The following is a 14,196-nucleotide window of genomic DNA, read 5'->3' as shown; positions in this document are numbered from 1 at the left end:
TCTCTCTCTCTCTCTCTCTCTGTTAAAGTCTTCAATATGAAAAATCAGATTCATTTTCAGGAGTTCATTAAGCGAGTGTTGCCTGTGTGAGAGAGAGAGAGAGAGAGAGAGAGAGAGAGAGAGAGAGAGAGAGAGAGAGAGAGAGAGAGAGAGAGAGAGTTGTTGCCATTTTTTCAAAGTAACATTTCTCTCTCAACATTCTCTCTCTCTCTCTCTCTCTCTCTCTCTCTCTCTCTCTCTCAAGTCTTAGCGCATCATCACGGATCATCAGTCCAACTTAAGCAACTCCTCTTGTCTACTCGTCCGGAACTTTTTTGTTTATTGCGTGATTTCCCTGCTCGTCGCTTCCTCTTCCAACAGAAGCCTCTCACTTTTATTTAGGCTGACTTCCTGTTCATGTTTTTCATATTTTTGTTCTTTTTTTTTTTATTGCGTTCGTTCACACGCAGTAGGAATTGCAAGAAATTCTTTCGACTACCGTTGCAACATTGAAGATCAACAATGCGGAATACAAATAGCCATAAATAATTAAATATATGGTAACTATTTTCAGAATTTACAAGTAATTCAATAAGGAACAATGGAAAAGATAAATAAATTAGAAACGAAGACGGAGATCGCTTAATTTGCGGGATAAATAAACGGCGAATTAAATGAGCGTTTGGGGCAGGAAAGAATATTTGTTTTATTGATGAATAGTAGATGAAGCAATGAAAATATTCTTGGAATGCCTGCACTATTCAAGGCTTTTGCAATTGGCTGGGGACATGCACAAATAGGTTCGTTTCTGGATTTATGCAAAGACTTCTCATATTGGCGTTGCGTCAGTATGCGGTGAGTTATAGCGAAAGGAATGTGGGATGTTGGAAAATGTGTGCTTACCTCTCTCTCTCTCTCTCTCTCTCTCTCTCTCTCTCTCTCTCTCTCTCTCTCTCTCTCTCTCTCTCTCTCTATATATATATATATATATATATATATATATATATATATATATATATATATATATATATATATATATATATATATATATCAAGTATAAGGAGTCCATAAAAACGCCAAATGTAGAAATAAGGCTATATTTCTCTTCATCAGGCAAATAGTGATTCACTATTTGCCTGATGAGAGAGACAGTTGGTCCCTGAAATATAGCCTCTATTTTCTACATTTTGGCGCTTTTATGGGCTCCTTATATTTAATGGAATTCTGCTTAACAGAAAATATTTCACAGTCATGTATATATATATATATATATATATATATATATATATATATATATATATATATATATATATACATGTGTGTGTGTATGTATGTATGTATATATGTATGTATTTATAGTATGTGTGTGTACGTGTCTGTCTGTATGTGTGTTTTATGTAATGTGTGAAATGTTTGTGAAACTATTATTGATAGAGCACTTTAGTTTTTTTATGTGTAGAATCATGGATTAAAATGCTCACATATAGTCTACATAAAATGTGAAAATAATCTTTGGTAGCATTCATGAACAGACCAGAATCCAGAGGCAGCGAGATCTCACTTGCAAAATTCATTTGAATATTGTTCACGCCTAAGCGCATCCTTTATCTCTTCGTCTTTGTGTGGCGCGTCACAGATGGAAATAAAAACACGTATTTGCGAAGATACGCCACCGTCATTTGTTTCAGAGTCAACAGATAAAGAACAAGAGCGAGATTGTCTCTATTCTTTCGGAGATGCCTTTGGAGTTTCCAGCTTAGCGAGTGTGACGCCAAAATTCATGAAGTTCGATTCAAGTTTTAATGTTTCATTTTTTCAGTTCTTGGCTTGTCCTTGTAAACGATGTTTATGAATGAGAGAAATTGTAGATAAAGTCGTAAGTACAATCATGGGATTAACTGGGAAAACATTTCAAAGTTTTTGGCCAGTCTTATATTTGGTCAATCAAGCGATCCGTTATTAATAGAAGCAATATTATTTTCTGGTTCCTTGTCCTTAAGGGGTTATCATACCAGTATGTGGTTTGGAACATTTTCGGAACTTTTCCCGTGGCAATTGAACCGTAAGAGAGGGACGCACCCTCTACTAGTAGTAACTGTACTAGAAATGTACTATGTGTAAACATGTGTTGAATATATGATTATTTTCTAACGCTCACATTTGGTAACGATTAATATAGGTTATATAATCGTTCCTGTTCACTGTTGTTGAAAAACTTTTCTTCTAACCATTCTTTGAGTTGGAGATGTCATTGAGTGTACGCCTGTGAAATTAAGTACAGATCTTCCCCGTTTTCTTTAATAATCGAGGGTACACTGGCTCATCCCAACTTGTCATAATCTTGATGTACATTTCGACTGGTCTGAACAAGAAGGGCGATTATGTTTGTTCAGCATTGTTGTCAATCATTTATGCTTAAAGGATCACGTATGTTTATGTTTCAATATACATATGCATATTCATAAACATGTTTATGTAATTTACCCTTTTTTTTTGCAGGTACGGAAAATTTCAAGTGCGTATTTTTAATGGATGCGCCATTAAACTTACAATTTCAGTTATGTAATTATGTATTAAAAACAAACATACATGTATATTTATATATGTATTTATATGTATGTATATATATATATATATTTTTATATATATTTATAAATTATATATATATTTATGTATATATATATATATATATATATATATATATATATATATATATATATATATATATATATATATATATATATATATATTTAAATAAAGGAAGACTGAGGCATGCGCCCTTGCTAAGAAAGGGAAGGAGAAAAGTCGTGGGTATTTGTGGGAAGAGGTACAAACAGGTTTTTTGACCGCGAAATCACCTCCTACAACCCTACTCCCCTTCTCCCCACCCCTCCCCTCTCCCCCTATGCCTGTCCTCTGGTAACCTCTCCAAACTTTGCCCATTCTTTATTAGCTTCTTGTGTTTGGCTTGTCTTTATTAGTTTCCATCATTGGTTTATTGTTGTCTTTCCAGTAATATCTTTGTGTTTAGGAACTTCTTTTAATCATTTTTTATTGTCTTTCTTATTCTTTGTTAGTTAAGTCTTCATCATTTCGCATTTTTTGTTGATATTGTTATCAGTATCGGTATTTTTGTGTTCTTAGTAGGATTAGTGATTCCTGGTCTTGTTATTATCATCATTCGTGAGTCATTTTTTGGTTCTAAGAGCAAATGGCCAATGTATCAGTACCTAATTATGTGCAGGTTTGATTGCATTTGGTTCTCTCTCTCTCTCTCTCTCTCTCTCTCTCTCTCTCTCTCTCTCTCTCTCTCTCTCTCTCTCTCGTCTTCAATCTGTTGCCACATTCCATTCCTGCAACCTTGCGAAGGTCACACTCCTTGTTTTTCCACTTCTCTTCTTTCGCTTTTCGTTTTCGGGGTCAGGTGTCAGGTCTCCTTGTAACTCGAATGTCTCCTCCTCCTCCTCCTCCTCCACCTCCTCCTCCTCCTCCTTCAGTGGTGAAATAGCATCTGAAGAGGTTTCGCTGGCGTCATCGCCCAATAGTCCAGTTTATCTTTTTACAAGCTTATATTGAGCTGCCGTTTCCGATAATGATGGCATTAGCTATAATAGCACCAGTAATAAGAATAATGGTGTTGCCAGTAACTTTAGCATTCGTAGAACATCGTTAAAGAAAAATAATAGCTACAACGCTATGTGTAAAGAGGGTTCCCACAAATATCATTCAAGTGAAAAACACATGGAATGCAATATTAGTTAAATAAATATGTCAGTCCTTTGTTCATCACGAATTGAATTTCATTTGCGCAGTTGGGATATTGGATTTTGAAAATTAGTTTTATATATATATAGATGTATATATATACGTATATATATATATATATATATATATATATATATATATATATATATATATATATATATATATATATATATATATATATATATATATATATATATATATAATAAAAATTTTTCAACCTACGAATTTATTCCTTCGAAGAGGATGGCGCTAGAAAGGTACAGCCTTCCAGTTTCTCGGCAAGCATTGATTAGGGATGGGGCTGCTGGTCCCACACCCTTTTCTTAACCTCACAAGATGCTGGTATCCATTTACAGCTGTGGAGACTGGTGGCACTAGACCGGGAGCGATCCACGGACCTAGTACCACAGCATTCATGTTAGTTGATTGCACTTTCCGTTAGAGTTAATGTTTGTATATAAACTGCCCGTTACATGTATCACGTATTAGTAACAACCCCTGTATATCCAAAGTTATATTAATGATATCACATATTCTGGTCGAAATACATCATCCCCTCGGTCCAGACGTACTTAAGAGATTATGTAATCAGGAAATGCTTTTAGTGCTGTTCTGTTATCTCCAGGCCAAGGGCTATAAAGAACTCGCTCTGGCAGGAAATTATGTTATAGATCGTCATATGCTCCATGTCTCTCCATCATCCCTTTTTAGGGGGAGAGAGAGAGAGAGAGAGAGAGAGAGAGAGAGAGAGAGAGAGAGAGAGAGAGAGAGAGAGAGAGTCTTTGATCCAGTAGAATAAGGATGATGATTTGTATACATTATATATATATATATATATATATATATATATATATATATATATATATATATATATATATATATATATGCAATTTTTGTGTGAATTGCTTCAAGTGTAAGTGTATGTAACATAAAATATATATTGTGTAATTCATTACCCCCACCCCTTCCATCTCCTCTTCGCTGCCTGTGTCTGTCTGTCAGTCTGTCTCCCCATGTATTGATTTTTTATACACCACACGAAAACAGTTTTAAAAGCCCACAATCCTTTTCAGCGAACCAATTATTAGATCTGACTGAACAGAGATAGGCGCTTAGCCTACTACCTCCGGAAATCCCTCGCAAATGGAGCTTGTTTGTTTGAGGGTGTCCGGAATGGATTTGCATCGGCGCTAAGCAAACAATAATTTGATTCGCCACTAACGCGAGGCCCTGCCCTGAGCCTCTTTGCTCTAATGAATTTACAATATGCGTTGTCGGTATACGCTAGGCAGAGGGCACTGCGGTCCGCATGCTCAATCGCGGAGGCTGCATTCCGCTGCCTGACACGTTGTAACTCGTTCCTAAATGGACGCTACTGTTTGAATATTAAGTGGCTACGCTCTCTCTCTCTCTCTCTCTCTCTCTCTCTCTCTCTCTCTCTCTCTCTCTCTCTCTCTCTCTTCTCGCACTTCTGATGCATTATTATTCGCGGATTGATGACGGGAAAATTTTATGCATTAGGAAACGTGGAGTATCTGTCTCTCATGGTGATTTTTTTACCTATTGAGTAATTACTCGAGAAGCGGATGCAATATGCATGATGAAACACACTCTTCTTCTTTCTCTTTCTCTCTCTCTTCTTTGGCGCAAGTTATTGCATGATTCAGGTGACAAGCATAATTTGTTTTCTGATATCTTTTGAAGATGCTCCTTTTTGTATCTCGCAGATTCTGCAAGTTGCATCGTATGAAGAGAAATGTATTTTTTGACAGATATTTGACTGTGATTTGTATGTACATGTGCGTTTTCCCATGTATACACGAAACACACACCAGTGTGTCTCCAAATATGCTCTTTGTCAGCACGTACATGTAATGTACATTTTCAGATGTACAAATTGATTTCCCAAACACTTATAGGATTGGTTTTCACCTTAGGACTTTTCCCTATTGAAGGTTTCAATCTTGCGTTTTCATGAAAGGTCTATATTCGATAGGGATGAGGTTGATGACCCCATTCTCATTTTTCTTGACCTAGCAAACGCTGGTACGTATTTGCAAACAGTAGGCATGGAGCGAACTTTCGACAGAGCAAACGTTAGCCGAGGACTGTACCACTCAGCCAAGCACCATTAACTCAGTTATATGTATATGTATATATATATATATATATATATATATATATATATATATATATATATACATATATATATTATATACACATATATATGTATATATATATAAATGTATATATATGAATGTCTTACTGTTTTCCAGCAGTATTAACATGTGTGTGTGAATGTATACACATGAAATATATATATATATATATATAATATATATATATATATATATATATATATATATATATATATATATATGTTTATATATATATATATATATATATATATATATATATATATATATATATATATATATATATATATATATGAATATGTACGTATACATACACAAACCATATAAATTTTGACGAGAAAGATATTAGTTACGTCTCGTTTCGTGGACATAATTAACTGATGATAATGAGTGAGAATCAGAAAGTAATTTAACCTCCTCCAACTCCTCCTTCTTCTCTTGCCAATGAAAGCTTTCACATGACTTTAAGCCTGAGCCAATTAAGCAAAGCACTTCCGGTCAAAGGAATTGGTTGAATATTAGGGGAAGTTTTAGGTCGAAGTTCTAGGTTGGAATTCGTTAAAACTTTCCGTCGGCGATGTTGGTCTTCACGTCTTACTTGAAGTATAGAGGTCTGAAGTTTCTCCCCAGTTTTTGAACCTTTCCGAGTTAAGAGATGCCCCTAATGGAATCTTTGTTTTTAGTGGCTACGAGATGGGGGAGGATGGGATATTGTTTCTCGCTTCGGTTTTCTATGTCTTTGGGAAAACTGTGTAGGGTTACCCTGAATATGTGGTTGCCAACTTGTGTGTGTGTATGTAAAATGTGTGAGTGTGTGCATATATGTGCAGTGTGTGTGTGTATATATATGTATATATATATATATATATATATATATATATATATATATATATATATATATATATATATATACATACAGTATATATTAAACTTTTCCATTCAAAAGAAAGGCAGTGTGTCCTGTACTGGCATATATATATATATATATATATATATATATATATATATATATATATATATATATATATATATATATATGTATATATGTATAATGTGTGTGAATTAGATTTTCTAATTATATGTAATGTGTTTAAATTAGAATTTCTAATTATATATACCATATATATATATATATATATATATATAGAGAGAGAGAGAGAGAGAGAGAGAGAGAGAGAGAGAGAGAGAGAGAGAGAGAGAGAGAGAGAGAGAGAGAGAGAGATAATATGTGTGTAAATCAGGAATTTCTAAATTTTTGTAATTGAGAATTTTTACTTATTTTTTATATATATATAATGGACTACTGTATCCAGTTGTTGGCGAATACGATCTTCCTCAGTGGTTCATTTGACATGGAATCATAATTGAAATCGGAGAAGGTCAGACCGTAGATTTATGACACTCGTGTTTCGATCTGGTTGCGAGAGAAATTTATCTAAAATTGCAATAATTTGTGTCATTCGCCTACGGAGTGTATATCACAGTAGTCATATGTTGAGTAGATTAATAAATGAAATTTTGTTAGAAAATGGCAGGACATATCACAGTAGTCGTATGTTGAGTAGATTAGTAAATGAAGTTTTGTTAGAAAATGGCAGGACATTTCAGACGTAGTTTGTCCTGTATCTTTTTCTGCTATGTACTTGTGTTTAGCATTGATCCTTTATTTTTTAATATTTATTATTTCTAGTTTTTCTCACTTCACTCCTCTGTTTTCTTTTATATTTGCATATTCATGCGCTGGAGAAATTTACTTAGCAACATATTAACTTGCTTAACATGCTTGCCTTGTTCCATATGAGTTTGTACGCATTTTGAATAATAATAGTAATAGTAATTATTATTATTATAATAAGTTGCTGATTCATAACTGAATCATGAATTGCGTTCCGCGCGTGGTCATTGTCCCGGATGCTATGAAGGTGTGGCGGATAGGAAAAAAGAGGAAGAGGAAGAAGAAGAAAAAGAAGAAGAAGGAGGAGGAGGTCATTTGGTATTCTAGTCAAGAAGGCCTTGTCCCTAGCCAGAGAGTGGCGATGTTGATATCCCCGTGTAGTAAAGGCGGTTCCATTAGGATTACGGTTCTTCTTCAAAGAGTAGATGATGCTGATGTCCTGTATCCTCCCTGTAAAGGGGTCGGTGAGGGGTTGAAAATCTCCTTTACACTCAGATTCTTCGTCTCTCGGCGGATGGCTCAAAGTAAAGTGAAAAAGAAAGTTACGTAAATTTGAAGGAAATTGAAGTATTTGTATTTCAAAATAAAGTGGAAAAGAAAGTTACGCAAATTTGAAGGAAATTGAAGCATTCCCATTTCAAAATAAAGTGCAAGAGAAACTTGCATAAATTTGAAGGATACTGAAATATTTCTATTTCAAAATAAAGTGAAAAGGAAAGTTATGTAAATTTTAAGGAAATTGAAGTATTCCTGTTTCAAAATAAAGTGAAAGAGAAACTTACGTAAATTTGAAAGAAATTGAAGTTTTTCTATTTCAAAATAAAGTGAAAAAGAGAGTTACGTAAATTTGAAGGAAATTGAAGTATTTCTATTTCAAAATAAATTGATAAAGAAAGTTCTATCGATTTGAATAAAATTGAAGTATTTCTATTTCAGAATAAAGTGAAAAAGAAAGTTGCGTCAATTTGAAGGAAATTGAAGTGTTTATAATTCAAAATAAAGTGATAAAGAAAGTTACCTAAATTTGAAGGAATTTTAAACATTTCTGTGTTATTCACCATTAAGCAGTTTCCTCTAATAGGGGTTAGCTCTGCAGAAGTACAAGACAGCAGTCACTGCCACACTCACTTTAACTGAACATTAGTATGAACGACCAGTGCGTTGAACTTCAGCAAAGAACAACTGTCGCAAATACCAACAAAGACTTCTCACCAGCAGTGCGTCGACCCCACTTTGCAAACTGGGCTCCACTCGCCTCTTTCTTGCGCGCCTTTTCGCTCTTCGTCTGTGTCAGTCCCCTTCCAGTTTATTAAAAAAAGGGGGTTGGGGGAGAGGACAATTGACGGGGGCGAGGCGTCCTTAGGGAAGCAGAAGGAAACGCCGGAGGAGGACGAATGGGGAAGGAGGGAACTTGTCAGGAAAGGAATGCGTAATTAAAGGACGTCAAGTGACTGAAAGGAGAGGGAGAAAATGGGGAGAAAAGACGAAAAATAGTCTCAAATGTTTTACAGATTAATTAAGGACGGTAGGGGAGGGAGAGAAGGGAAGAAAGGGCATGTAAAGGGGAATTGGTAAAAAAAGATTTTACTGGAAAAACTGGATATTAGTGTTATTTGAAGAAAGAAAATATAAAAAGTTTCTGAATAATAATAATGTTGTTATTATTATTATTATTATTATTATTATTATTATTATTATTATTATTATTATTATTATTATTATTATTGCTGTTGTTGTTCTAAAGGGTCCACAATAATATAATTGTTAAAGGCTCCAGTAGAATTTTACAAAACCTTTCGAACCTTTCTCTGGGTTCATCTTCAGTCAAAATGAGTAATTTAACATTAAAATTTAATTGTGGACCTTTTAGAACATTTATGAACTCTCGTGATAGAGAGTTTTTCTCCCAACATTATTATTATTATTATTATTATTATTATTATTATTATTATTATTATTATTATTATCTTGGAGCATTGGTAGAACAAGAACCACTGAATAGACACTCGGAAGCTCTCATCGTGAATAAGAATCTAATTAAATTAGCACAAGAGGCGCAACAACTCGAGATCAGTGACCTTGGTTGAGTGACCTTGAGGGTGGGTTGGAGGAAGAGTGTGAACCTCACATTCACCTCTCCCTCCCTCTCCCCATCTCCCTCTCCCACTCCCCCTCTTCCCCCTTCGTGGAACAAGGAGATGATCCCACGCGTTTGTGAAGATTAGTACCCCCCCTTCCCCCATCGCCCCCGTAATCCATTCCACGAGACATTGAGGAATTTCACGATTTTTCCCACAGGTAACAAATTATTGCCTTTGTGAAAGTGTTTACGTTGACAGGGGCAGATTAGGGGTTGGTTGGGGCTACACCAGGTGGGCTTGGGTAGTTTTGGGAGGAAAAAGGGGGCGGGGACTTGGCTGTCTTTTTTTTTTTTCGTATGTAGTCAGAGCTGTAATACTCACACAGTAACACACACACACACACACACACCCCGTAGGGTGGTAGTGCTGTCAGTGCACCTCATTTGGTGCACTGTAGGTATTAATTAATGTTCTCTGCAGCGTCCTTCTGCCCCTATCTGCAAACCCTTTCATTCCTTTTGCTGGAACTCTGTTCACATTCTTTTTCTTCTATCTTACGTTTCACCCTCTCCTGACAATTGATTCATAGACGAGGAAAATTGAGGCCCTATTTCTATTGTAGGCACATAACTTTAAGTATCTTCAATATCTGATTGTCTCAGCAACATGAGCTTCGTAAAAAAATGATATGTTTAAAGTTAATACATTGATTCACAAACAATTATAAGTAGGTAAGGGACATATTATATAGAACCTTAGATTTATGAGTTAGTGTCTAAAGATTATTCTGCCAAGTTTGCTATGATAAGGTCAGGGGTAAGATTGTCATTCATGAGAGTTTGAAAAATGGTAGGAGCTTCGTGGACAGAAAACGAAATTTTGTGAATCTTAAAGTAGATAGTTTGAGTAAAAGCTCTTTGGATAATCATAATACAAAACTTAGCCATTCAGATTCAAAGGGAGTGTGCACTAGTACATACATGCATACATATACTTGTAAGATTAGAGGGGGTTGACCCACCATACTCAGATAGGCATGTGGTACAGAATTCACTGACTTAGTCGACAAAGGCTCATTAGGAATTAGAAGAGTATACTTAGATTCCGTGTGTCAAGGGAATCTTACCTAGGATCTCTCGCTGGTGAGTCGAATGTACTAACTTCTAGACCACGATTAAAGCATTTATATATATATATATATATATATATATATATATATATATATATATATATATATATATATATATATACATACATATGCACCTCGAAAATGTGTTGAAATAACTTTGAAAGGCCTTGGTATTTCAATTTATGGTCTCAGTTAAATTTTTATCACATGCTGTTGAGTGAGATATAAAGAAATAACACACACACAGTATATATACATATATATATATATATATATATATATATATATATATATATATATATATATATATATATATATATATATATTTATATATTTCTTACTATGGAAAGCCAACTTGAATACTGAGATTTCAAAAGTAATTCCAAGAAAAAATAATTCATCACGCGGAACAAAATCCTAATCGCGTATCCTTCTGTCCAGCCCTAGGTCTATAGGAGTGAACGCAACCGGTCATCGTGTGTTGGGACGTTCGGAGCACAGGTTGTCGGTCGTGGGTTGGATGTAGCTGGTGGGCTGATCCCGCTTACCTCTCATGTCCATTTTTGGGGCTCGGGAGCGGAGGCTTTCATTGGCTGCGGTAGTCTCTGTTAATGCACTTTTATTGTCTCCGCAGTGATTTCGGCTTATGTGTGGTTTGCTTTTATATTTTTCGTTTAGATGAAAATGGAGAGATGTTTTCTTTGTGCATATTGCATCATATATTGATATGCTTTTCATTACTTGGTTAATGTATAATGAAAAGATCGTTTCCTTGTTTCCGTAGTGATTTTGGCTTGTGTGTGGTTTGCTTTTGTAGTTTTCCTTCAGATAGAAGTGGATAGATATTTTCTTTTTTAATTTTTCTTCATAGAATGGTATGCTTTTTTTTTACTTTTTGTGGTTCGATATTTTCAATCTCTAGGCCCGCGTTCGAAGTGGAGAATTAGAGCAATTTATTTTGGTGTCAGAAATTAATTTCTCGGTATACTGTGGTTCGGATTTAAGCTGTAGGTCCCGTTGCTAGTAACCAACTGGTTCTTAGCCACGTAAAATAAGTCTAATCCTTCGGGCCAGCCCTAGGAGAGCTGTTAATCAGCTCAGTGGTCTGGTAAAACTAAGGTATACATAACTTGGTTAATATATGACGAAAAGATCCGGAAGATTGTTGTCATAATTAACTTATTTTTCTCTTTTTTTTAGGTCCAGTATATCCGGATTACTGCTATTTTTAGCTCTGCGTCCGTCAGGTTCGTGTTTACTCTTGCTTTGTTTACTTACTGTGCACGGGAGGTTTTCTTTCAGAGTTGTTCAATAACATGTAATTATTTGGTAAATCAGAATTACTCTTTGATTTTCGTGCGAAGGAAAGACTTAAATTTGCCTAATAACGATAATGATAGTGACGATTATCATGGCGTTTATGGTGTAGTAATCAGAAAAAGATATGATAGTGATTGTATTTATGTAGATTGCTCTATTTATAATAATGATTACGTTTATTTAGTGTGTTCTGTAATTATTATTAAATTAAGTTAAGTGTCCTATAATAATTGTTTATTTAGTTCACGCTTCTCAACGCCACTATTTTCATTTGTAGGAGATTTTGAATATTCGATAAAATCTTGCCCCTTGTTGAACTGCTGCTCGTAAATTGAAATTGTTATTGCTTGGATGCTTTCTGTAAGCAATCACGAATCTCACAAACAAACGGAAGTCTGTTCCCTTTGTTTATAAATCTATACACCAGTTCATTAACGACAAGCGAGAAGAGGCATTTCGGTGATAGTCCTCGAATTAAATGGTGATTGGGTCTGTATTGAATGCATCTGTGGAGGACATTTTCATTTATGCTTTTATAGTTTTCTGTGAAAGAAAACTACTGTGCCGGCTTTGTCTGTCCGCCCTCAGATCTTAAAAACTACTGAGGCTAGATGGCTGCGAATTGGCATGTTGATCACCCACGCTCCAATCATCAAACATACCAAATTGCAGCCCTCTAGCCTCAGTAGTTTTTATTTTATTTAAAGTTGAAGTTAGCCATGATCGTGCTTCTGGCAACGATATAGGACAGGCCACCACAGGGCGGTGGCTAAAGTTTTGTGGGCCGCGGCTCATACAGCAGTATACCGAGACCACAGAAAAATATATCTATTTTCGGTGGCCTTGATTATGCTCTGTAGCAGCTGTTTAGAAAACTCGGTTGCGCCGAAGAGACTTCGGCGCATTTTTTGCTAGTTATTGTCATTTTTGCGACCTTTTAGTTAAGTAGTTGTTTGAACTTGTGGGTAAGAATCTTGACCTTGATGCTGTACTGCATCATGATGTTTCAAGTCCGCTGGTATAATGGTTAGTGCCGTGTCATGCCACTCAGATGTCGCGGGTTCGCGTCTCCCTCAGGGCGATGAAAAACCACTGGCTCTGTATCGTGATCAGTTACTGCTGCAGTGTGGGGTCTGCCGTGGAAGGTTGAAACCAACATTCTTTGGGAATTTGAATTTATTTCAAGTCAGTGACCCCTGCATGCTTGTGCCATGTGAATATCATCTACTGAAATAATAATGATCATAATAATAAACTGAATTTGATCTGTTGTTCTTCGGAAGCATTGTTTTACAAATAGTTTTTTTTAAATTTTTGAACGTCGAATTTGTTGTGCACGTGTGTGTTCCGTAGGCTATAAGAATGTCTCAGTTTTATTTTATTATATATATATATATATATATATATATATATATATATATATATATATATATATATATATATATATATATATTTATATAAAATATTGCAAGGTATTGCTTATTTATTCATGAGTGTACGGCTATTATCTTTTCGTAGGTGTATCTGTTTACGCTCGCACATGAAGTTATTGAATAATTATGCTAATTCACTCGAGGTGCAGTTAATGTCTGTTTATACTTTGTTTCGTATAAACTTACATCTAATGAATTTTGCATTTTGTGAAATATATTAATATATAAACCATTACAAGTTAAAAAAATAAATGACTTAGAACCAAGATGGCAAGAAAGATTCGAAAAAATAAAAAAACACTCCGACGGCCTTTCGTTGTTTGTTTACTAAGGAAAAACTGAATTAACAATAAGTGGAAAAGACGTAATAAAAAAAAACTCGCTCCTATAACAAGCACTAGGCCTCGTTAGAACATGGCATTGATAGCTTTCTGTCCGGACAAACAACGTCCGAAGCAACAAGCAAACAAATAGTCATCGCGTACACGTAATAGGAAGGCCGGAGCCTCGTGATCGCCTCGTTCAGTGACCCTTTGGAGAGAGAGAGAGAGAGAGAGAGAGAGAGAGAGAGAGAGAGAGAGAGAGAGAGAGAGAGAGAGAGAGAGAGAGAGAGAGAGGGGTGTCTCTTGATTCAGGGAGAGATATGTAGAGGGACCTT

General features: G+C 35.3%; 2 protein-coding genes across 10 annotated transcripts in view; one reads left to right on the top strand and one right to left on the bottom strand.

Annotated features, from left to right (window-relative positions):
• The window catches only part of LOC136849248 (DNA oxidative demethylase ALKBH2-like), a 657,271-nt gene that overhangs the window by 173,124 nt on the left and 469,951 nt on the right, over positions 1 to 14,196 (top strand). For all 3 annotated transcript variants that reach the window (XM_067122516.1, XM_067122515.1, XM_067122514.1), the window contains exon 3: positions 11,986 to 12,032. The gene's annotated coding sequence lies outside the window, so the exon portion shown is untranslated. The remainder of the gene's footprint in view (positions 1 to 11,985; positions 12,033 to 14,196) is intronic.
• The window catches only part of LOC136849244 (mucin-2-like), a 194,099-nt gene that overhangs the window by 171,562 nt on the left and 8,341 nt on the right, over positions 1 to 14,196 (bottom strand). The window lies entirely within an intron of this gene.

Source organism: Macrobrachium rosenbergii, chromosome 20 (genome assembly GCF_040412425.1).
Source record: "Macrobrachium rosenbergii isolate ZJJX-2024 chromosome 20, ASM4041242v1, whole genome shotgun sequence".
NCBI classification, from domain to species: domain Eukaryota; kingdom Metazoa; phylum Arthropoda; class Malacostraca; order Decapoda; family Palaemonidae; genus Macrobrachium; species Macrobrachium rosenbergii.
The sequence above is the reverse complement of the archived record's forward strand: the minus strand, read 5'-3'. Positions and strand labels throughout refer to the sequence as shown.